Source organism: Dryas octopetala, chromosome 4 (assembly GCF_963921425.1).
Source record: "Dryas octopetala chromosome 4, drDryOcto1.1, whole genome shotgun sequence".
In the NCBI taxonomy this organism is placed as follows: domain Eukaryota; kingdom Viridiplantae; phylum Streptophyta; class Magnoliopsida; order Rosales; family Rosaceae; genus Dryas; species Dryas octopetala.
This window is the reverse complement of record NC_141369.1, coordinates 5364762-5374496: the sequence shown is the minus strand read 5'-3', so window position 1 is coordinate 5374496 and position 9735 is coordinate 5364762. Positions and strand designations below refer to the sequence as shown.

Below are 9735 nucleotides of genomic sequence, written 5' to 3'. Positions count from 1 at the left end.
TTAATCACTAGAGTAACTAAATGGGCGGTTTTGGAAGATGGAAACACACGCACACATAACCACACGCACACACCCTTTATTCTATCTTGCAATGTTAATTTTTTGTTTCAAATCAGATAAGCATGCAATAACCATCCAAGACTAATGACAGTTAATTTGAACACAACATATTAAAGTTTGACTACTAAAAAGGTTTGGCTAGTTACTTTCTCACAATTGTTCTCCTAATGCATAAACTAAGAGTTTCTTGGGCCTTCCTTAGCCAGTTAACCTACATGTTCCCTAGTTCAAGCTAAGGCAGCTGTTACCCATGCAGCAGTCATTAAGATCCGTGAGAACGTCAAACATGCACAACATATAAGCTTTGACTATTTCCTTATAGAGGTCGCCCAACCCCACTACTAAGAATAATCCCTTATTCCCTTGTTACTTATGGTTTAGTGTCTTTGACTATTTCACAGCTAAACCTAACAAATAAACTAGATGCAATTACCCTAAGGTGGCCAGTCAAAGGATGCAAACAACTAGTGACGGGTTCTAATAGATAGTGGAAATTTAATACATGCAAACATCGAACTAACAGACCAAGAGACAGATAAACGATTTGTTAAAGCATTCAAATCCATTAATCGACCTACGACTAACATGCAAGATAGAATAACTAACCTACATAATTAAATTAAATAAATAAAAACAGCAACAATAAACAAAGTCCCAATTCATGCTTGCTAAAAAAATCAGAAACGCAAAGTACACAAAATTAAAGGCATAAACTAAACAACTAAATTAAATTGCATAAACTAATTGAAATCAAAACCATGCACTAAAGAAAATCAGAATCATAAATTAAATAAATTCAGAAATATAATCCAACGATAAAATAGAAAACTAGGAGAAAAATCAAGGAGAACAGGTGGGAGGGGCTGCGGCAAGACAAGGAAGAGAAGGCACCTTGCACAAGCAATTGGCTCACGGCTATGGTGAGCTAGGGCTTGCGGCTTAGGGATGCTCTTCCTTGCAGCCACGCCACTCCTATCTCTCTCTCAACCTTCGGCTAGCCCTCACAAGAACAAAACTCAAAACTGAAATTAAAATCCTAAAACAAAAAATAAACTAGGAGGCAAGGGGAATTTCGGCTGGAGTGTAAAAAGTATGAAGTGCCGTCCCTAGGGTTCTGAATTAAGGGGATATATATAGAGGTGCAATCCTTGAGAGGCAAGGAAGAGGTGACATTCGGTTGCTAGGGTTTCTTCTCCTTGTAGCTTGCGGCATCAGCTAGGGTTTCTAGCAATGGGCTTGCGGCAAGGGCTTGTCCTATTGGGCTTAAGTGGCGCATGCAAGTCAGCTAGGCATCCCTCCTTGCGCATGGGCTGCTGGTCTTGGACCCTGATGTGCATTGGGCTCACATGTGTTGGGCTGAAGTGGCTTGCACAAGATGGGCTAGGGTTTCACTCCGTGGGCTTCCACCTTGGGCTTGCAGCTTGGGCTTGCGCATGGGCTCCTTGGCTGCTAGGGTTTGCAGGGCATGCATGCGCATGCATGGGCTGCAGTCTTGCTCCTTACGCATGGACTTTGGGCTGCTAGGGTTTGGGCCCATGCATGTGTATGCATGGCCCATCTTGGGTTCGGCATCCCTTAGGCCCATGGGCCCTTGACTTTTGACTTCCCATTTTGGCCCTCATTTCCATTTGAATTCAAATTCATTTCTTCCCTCCATTCATTTCCATGGATGTCCACCATCTTCTAGAAGCTTCTGGAACCTTGACTTTGGAAAGTTGACTTTGACCAACATTTCCTGGTGCAACTAGGATTCCTTGAAAATGAAGGATTCCTTATCTATTTCGACTTCTCGTAATGACCATATTGCCCCTGGGGTCTCCTAGTGTCATTAGGACTCATTTCCCTAGTTGGGTTAGGTTTCCTAATTCAACCAGGATTTCCTGTTCGAATCAGGATTTCACATTTCTGGCTCCGCAATGATGGTTCTGAACTTGATGTTTCCTAGTATGACTAGGAATCCTCATTCGACTAAGATTTCTGCACTTGTCCTGGTTTGACCAGGATTTCACTCGTTTTCCTGGTTTGATTAGGAAATGTCCCAAAATGGCTCTATTTGCTTCTTTTTCTCATTTCTGCTTCATTTGACCTGAAAATACAAAAACAAGACAAGAAACACAAAATATCGAGTTCTAACACTCTAGGTTAAGGAATTAGTATCATAAAGTGATGCAAAATGCACACTCATCACACCCCCAAACTTAGTTTTGCTAGTCCTCGAGCAAATAAAGGAAAGAAAGGACTCAAGACTGACTCCAACATCCCAACAACTGAATTCATGCGCACAACCATTAATCACATAGGAAAGCAAGGCATATAAATTGTATTCTCCAAATTCTAATAATATTTCAAATAACATACCTCGCTCCTCTATTGTCATATAGGCCATCCTTGACACAAATCCAAGTATTAGACAAACAAGACTAAATCAATACATACACAATAGATTCAACTCCAATCCTTACTATGACATACTCTCAATGATAAATATTCAAGAATTGGGTTGATATGTGCACTCAAAAATATATGTGAGAGGAAATATGTAACAAAAACAATTAGCTCACATATGTACATGAAATAAAGGCACATTTTAGAAAGAATACTGATCTCATGAAAGGAATCCAAATGCTTGAAATAGAATCAATAACCATAGGCTCCCTTCTTAAATAGACTCCACATAAGTATAATACACACCTCTTGAGATCAGCTAGGGCTTTTGATAGGGTTATAATGAAGGCTTAAGCTAGGATAGGGTATTGAAATGAAACGGAAACACAAATGGCTAAATCCATGGAATTGCAAGCATCAATAGAACATTCTGAGGTACACTTTGCTTTTTGCACTTCATAGCTCAATTTGAACTCTTTTTGCTCACTTTTTCTTTTGAAACCGTCCCATCTCTTTTCTTTGATTTCTTCTCTTTTTCTTTTCTTTGGGCACGGTATACATACTTTTCTGACACATTTTGTATAAGCTATGAATTTTCACTTCTTTTTCACCTCAATCAACATATAAACAGCTTGCAATACCATAAAAAGGGTAAAACGGGTGTAACACCCCCAAACTTAGGGTTTGGTATGGGGTAACAAAGAAAACGGCTTAAAAGGCTCAAAATGGGTAAGTAAGGATAAAACATGTAATGGGTAGGCTTTCAGGCTATGGGGTACACAAAGAGGGCCTAAATTCATTTCTCAAGAGTTATGCATATTGTTCGTTTTAAATTTAAATACTCGCAGTGCACGAATCTATATATAATATAGATGGCAAGCAAGGTCGATCCCACGAGGACTATTGTTGATCTTTGAATGATAATCCGAATGCTAAGAAGAAACAAGAAAATAAGACACAAGTGGCTGCCCAAGTTGTCACGCCTAGGGCAGCTACTTACTGAAATGAAACACACACACACACACACAAATTGGAGGGGGTTTGTATGACTTGAAAACAGCAAATTCAACCTACTTTAAAGACTAAGATGCGCAACTAGCAAAGAGTATGAAAACAGCAAATTATCTTGTGAAAATAGATGGATGATGATACTAGGACTCTAGGACTTTACCACTAGACCTCATATCCAATGTCATGGTGCAATTTCTGAAACCTTTAATTCCTATTGATGAATGCATTCGCATATTCACCTATGGCATAGCATGAAATGCATGATTCCCCTAGTTTGGTACCCTAAATGCAACCTAGGCATGGCATCTACCTAAGAATGCAGCAAGGTCCATTAACACACAAATGAAATTATGAATGCAAATAAAACCCTAAGGCATGGCGTCTACCTTAGATACTTTATTATTGATCTCACACAATTAGAATTCAGCCAATTACTAAATCCTAAGTTGTTTATCACTTGTATTAGGGGCTGATTGGTTGTCCTCACCCTAAATTGATTAAATTCTAGATGCAATAACCCTAGGTGATCAATCAAGGATTAAAAACACATAGAGAACAATGATTAAAGTGAAATCAAAATCATCAAATCCATGGAATTAAACAAACAGCAACTACATCACCAATCCACTGAATATTCGGCCTAGGGCTGAATCCTAGGCCCTAGAAAACGTGATTAGTTCATGCTAGAAAACAAGAACAGCCACGAAATCATGTTTTTCATCTAACAATTACAAGAAAAGAAAAGAAGAAGAGAAAACACCCCAAGGAGAGCTCACGCCTCCAGCAGCCCCTCTCTCTCTATTTTCTGATTTTTTTTTAAGTGTCTGAACCCCTAAAATGATAGAAAGAGATGTATATATAAGGGTGTGCAGCAGCTAGGGTTTTGGGAAGGAAGGATGTGCGGCCAGCTAGGGTTTGGAGAAAGAAGATGCGGCTGCTAGGGCTTGGCTTCTTGGGCTTAAGTGACTTGCGCAAGGCCCTAGGGTTTCTCTCTCTCTTTTGCGCATGGTGTAGCTGATTTCCTCCCCTAATGGGCCTCCAATAAATCAGGAATTAAAATGAAATAAATCAGGTTATATCAAATCTGATTTTTAGAGCCCAATTAGGAAAGGAAAGCCTTGCAAGGTGCGGCCAGCCCTTTTCTTCTAGCAACCACGCCACTTCCTATGTGGTTTGGGCTGGGCTTTCATTTCTTCATGCTCTTGGACCCTCTCTTGATCTTGGCCTTCCCTTTAAACAGCAAATATTCATTTAAGCTCGAAATGGGCTGATTTGCATCCATTTAATTTCTATGGGCTTTCCACCTACAAAAGAGAAAAACACAAATAAATAACATAAAATATAGGGACTAAGTACTAAATACATGAAGATAGAGGGCCTAAAATGCAAACATTTAAGGACCCAACACATATACCACATGCTTTATGTACACAAGAAAAGAGTTCTAGCTCATTGATTCAAGATTATGCATATTCCAAGCAAATGACCAAATGAAAGACAATGAGATCAAAACAACGACTTATATGACAATGATAGAATCAGAGTGGCGCGCAACACTCAAGAATTGAAGAACAGGGCTCAAAAGCTCACTTAGGTCATGCAAGTCTACTCTATTATGCATATAATCATTAGTAATGCTAATCACAACCTAAATTCATATCAACAAGGCCAAATGACATAGAATTGCAAGATATGTTATGGAACACTATTAGAATGAAAAGAACATCAAATATACACACAATACAAAAACATGCTCATAACAATCATGCACACTCAAATCAATTAGTTGGGGACTCCAAATGACCTGAAACAACCAAAATGACTAAAAAAAACTTTTTGTTTTTAAAACAATGTCGCACACTTCTAAAGAATCACATCCATCACTAAGGTGAATGAGATCTAATGAAAACGTGCATTTTGATGTGGGTTTTGACACCCTAAGTTTAAAAACAAAAGAAAAAGTTTTTTCCTAACCTAAAAACACCTAAAAAACACTAAAAACAAATTTTTTTTTTTCTTTTTCTAAAAACACTCAAAAACACTTAAAGCACCCTAAACACTTGTTCTAACTTAAAAACACTAACAAATGACAATTGCCCTTCCCCCCACACTTAAATGATACATGCCCTCAATGTATATGAAATAAATGCACGAATGATCAAATTAAGCGAAACGGGAAATTGCAAATAAACATACCAAAATGAAAAATTGTCTTATGAAGCGAAATAAAGAAACTGTTTACTTGCGTATGCAAGCGTGGACACTCCAAGGGTAGGCGCAGCCTCTTGGTCCTCAATGACTCCTCCTCCATTATTCGAAATAAAAACTTGGGTTGCCTCCCAATAAGCGCTTGTTTTTCTGTCTTCAGCCTGACATTGCCTTCTCCTTTACTTGCGTCCTTTCCTCTTCTTCTTGCCACTGCTACTCTCGGCACTCCCTAAGAACGCATGATGAGTGTTCATTTTACGCTATTTTATGATACTAACTCCCTAACCTAGAGTGTTAGAACTCGATCTTTTTGTGTCTGTTGTCTTGTTTTTGTGTTTTTAGGTCGAATGAAGCATAAATAAGAAATAGGAGCAAATGGAGCCGTTTTGGGACATTTCCTGGTCAAACTAGGAAAATGGGTCAATTCCTGGTCAAACTAGGAAAAGAGCTAAAATCCTAGTCAAATGAGGATTCCTAGTCACACTAGGAAACATCAAGTCCAGAACCATCATTGTCGAGCCAGAAATGAGAAATCCTGATTGGAACAGGAATTCCTGGTTGAACTAGGAAACCTAACCCTACTAGGGAAAGGAGTCCTAATGACACTAGGAGACTCCAGGGGCAATATGGTCATTACGAGAAGTCAAAATGGATAAGGAATCTTTCATTTACAAGAAATCCTAGTTGGACTAGGAAAGGTTGGTCAAAGTCAACTCAATCAAGTCAAGGTTCCAAAAGCTTCTAGAAGGTGGTGGACATCCATGGAATCAAATGGAGCGAAGAAATGAATTCGAATCCAAGAAGGAGAGAGGGGTAAAATTGGAAGTCAAAGTAAATGGTCAAGGGTCAACCATATCATGTCATGAAGTCAATTGGGCTTTGGGCCTAGGTGAAGTCGAAATCCACAAGAATGGTGAGGTGGCAGCCCAACACATTATTTGCATGCTTGCAGCCCATTCAGCCCAAGTCATACAGCCATGCGCAAGCCATGCATTCCTAAAGCCCATCACGCCACTTGCTTGTTGCAGCCAGCCCATATTCTTTTAATTGAAACCCTAGCCCATCACGCCTACAAAGAGAAAGCCCAAGGAATCCTAGCTGAAAAAGAAGTCAAAACCCTGGAAAATAGAGCACCAATTTCGACAGCAATTCTGTAATTCTCCAGAACGAATCAGGTAGCATGCCATATATGGTTGGAAAGATACGGATGTTAGCTTCGCAGGGAATTTTACGGATTTCGATTCCGAGTTTTCTAGCTCAAGATATGGTCATTTTAGTGGAGGTAGCGCAGCAGTTCCGCGAGCTGAAAAGGGAGTTACGCCCAAAAAGAGCCCAAATCAGCCCAAGGCCCATGTTTGGCCGAAAATTATAAGTCTTGGTGTGCAAGGAATGCATTTATCCCACATTGAAGAGAAAGAGAAATCTCAGCCCCACTCTCCTCTATAAATATATCTTTATAACTCAAGGAGAGGGAGCTCTCTCTGAAATTTCAGAAACCCTAGCCTAGTCTCTCTCTCTTCTTGCCGCACACCCTAGCCTCCATTCTCTCTCTTTCTTTTCTCACGCACCCTAGGAACTCTAGCAGCCCCCATTATTTATTTTCCTTTCAAGCCACAGCCACCAGCCCTCTACCTCTTCTCTTTATTTTTGTGCCGAACCCTAGGAGGAAGGAGGAGTGCCATCTTGCGCCGCCGCTGCTGCCACCTTGTGCCGTCGCTGCTGCCACCTTGTGCTGCCGCCGCTGCCACCTCTTGCCGCCGCTGCTGCCACTCTCTAGGGATGTTCTTTTATTTTTGTTTTGGAATTCTTATTTCTTTTGTTTGATTCTAGTTTTTAATTGTTTTGTTTAATTAGTTTGCTTTCCAACATGGATTGGGAATTTATTTATATTATTCTGATTTTCTTTTCTATTTTAATTATGTAGGTTTATTTATTCTATCTTGCATGTTAGTTGTAGGTTGATTATTGGATTTGCATGCTTTAACAAATCGTTTATCCGTCTCTTGGTCTGTTAGTTTGATGTTTGCACATATTAAATTTCCACTATCTATTAAAACCCCCGTCACTAGTTGTTTGCATCCTTTGACTGGCCACCTTAGGGTAATTGCATCTAGTTTATTTGTTAGGTTTAGCTGTGAAATAGTCAAAGACACTAAACCACAAGTAACAAGGGAATAAGGGATTATTCTTGGTAGTGGGGTTGGGCGACCTCTATAAGGAAATAGTCAAAGCTTATATGTTGTGCATGTTTGACGTTCTCATAAAACTTAATGACTCCTGCATGGGTAACAGCTGCCTTAGCTTGAACTAGGGAACATGTAGGTTAACTGGCTAAGGAAGGCCCAAGAAGCTCTTAGTTTATGCATTAGGAGAACAATGGCGAGAAAGTAACTAGCCAAACCTTTTTAGCTGTCAAACTTTAATATGTTGTGTTCAAATTAACTGTCATTAGCCTTGGATGGTTATTGCATGCTTATCTGATTTGAAACCGAAAACTTAACATTGCAAGATAGAATAAAGTGTGTGTGCGTGTGGTGATGTGTGCGTGTGTTTTCATCTCTTAAAACCCCCCATTTAGTTATTCTCTTGATTAATTAAATTGATTTGTTGTGTATTAACCATTCCCTGTGGGATCGACCTCGTGCTTGTACGCTTTGCTACTAATGCGATTCGTGCACTTGCGAGTAAACTTAGAATGAGATATGTTTTTATTTTGTTCTAAGAAAACATTCAACAACGCACTGAAGAAGCTCTCCATCTCTGACTTCTCCTCTCCATAAAAAGTGATCTCCTCGCTTTGTGGCATTTCGGAAGTGAGACAATACACCTCTTGCTTGGTGTAGTGCCGAATCTTCATGGTACTCTCCATTGCTTTGTACTCCATGTTAGAGGTGCACAAAAATGGTCTCCCAAGAATAATCGAAACGTCACCCGGAAGTCTCGGCACATCTAGCACTATGAAATCAGAGGGGATTTGTAATTTACGACATTTAACCAGAACATCCACAAGCATACCACGGGCTTTCTCGATTGAAGAGTTGGCGAAGCGAATGTTCAAATCAAACGGTTGCAAATCAGCCTCCAAAAATCCAAGCCTCTTGAACACAACCAGCGGCATGACATTGATAGCTGAGCCATTGTCAATTAAGCATTTACATGCTCCTCATTCTTCGGGTTGACGATGGGCTGGCTTGGCAATTTCCCCTTCTCTCTCTGACCCAAAGTAGTGGCAATCTGACCCATTTGACTCTCCAAATGTGCAATAGCCTTCGAATTGGCTTGCATCTGTTGCTCGGTACGGTTCATGAAGGCGTTGGTGCTCCACCTGAAATTAGGGTTGTTCTTCCATCCAGGGTTATAAGTGTTAGAAAATGGATCGTATGGCACCCTAGGATAATTCCCAACCTGATTCACGTGTTCCACATCACCTCCTTGTTCTTGCATACCCATCAGCTTCTCTTGAGCCAAAGATAACTTCTGCACCATAGTCTTGATTTCCAAAATCTGTCCCTCCATGGTGTTTGGCACATCAGCCACCTCGTATAACCCTTTCTTTGGTCCTCCTCTCGAACGATTGGAATCCCACTGTTGAGAACTCAAAGAGAGTGACTCAAACAAATCTGTAGCCTCATCCTCCGTCTTTGACATAAACGCACCACCACATGCCGAATCCACCTTGGCTTGATCTCTCTCCAATAATCCTTGATAAAAACAACAAATCACATACCAAGGAGATAAGTTATGGTGTGGGCAGTTAGTAAGTAACTCATTGAATCTGTCCCAAGTCTCATGGAATGGCTCGTCCGCTTTCTGCACAAATCCAAGGATCTCCTTCCGAATCGAATTCGTCTTGGAAATGGAATAAAACTTGTTCAGCAACTTGCTCGAAAGATCATCCCATGTCGAAATGGAACCACTGGGCAGTGAATACAACCACCTCTTTGCCTTGTCCTTAAGCGCAAAAGAGAACATCCTCAAACGGTACTGATCGGCATTCAGACCCCTCAACTGTGCGGCTTCACAAACCCCGGAAAACTCCTTCAAAAAGTGGATCGGATCCTCTCCATTCAG

At 40.4% G+C, this 9735-nt stretch overlaps 1 non-coding gene across 1 annotated transcript; it reads left to right on the top strand.

Moving 5' to 3' along the window:
- The first annotated feature begins 9400 nt into the window (after positions 1-9400).
- LOC147286285 (small nucleolar RNA R71) lies at positions 9401-9507 on the top strand. Its single transcript, XR_015122166.1, has one exon. It is a non-coding gene; the product is annotated as a small nucleolar RNA R71 (small nucleolar RNA).
- The last annotated feature ends 228 nt before the right edge of the window (positions 9508-9735 follow it).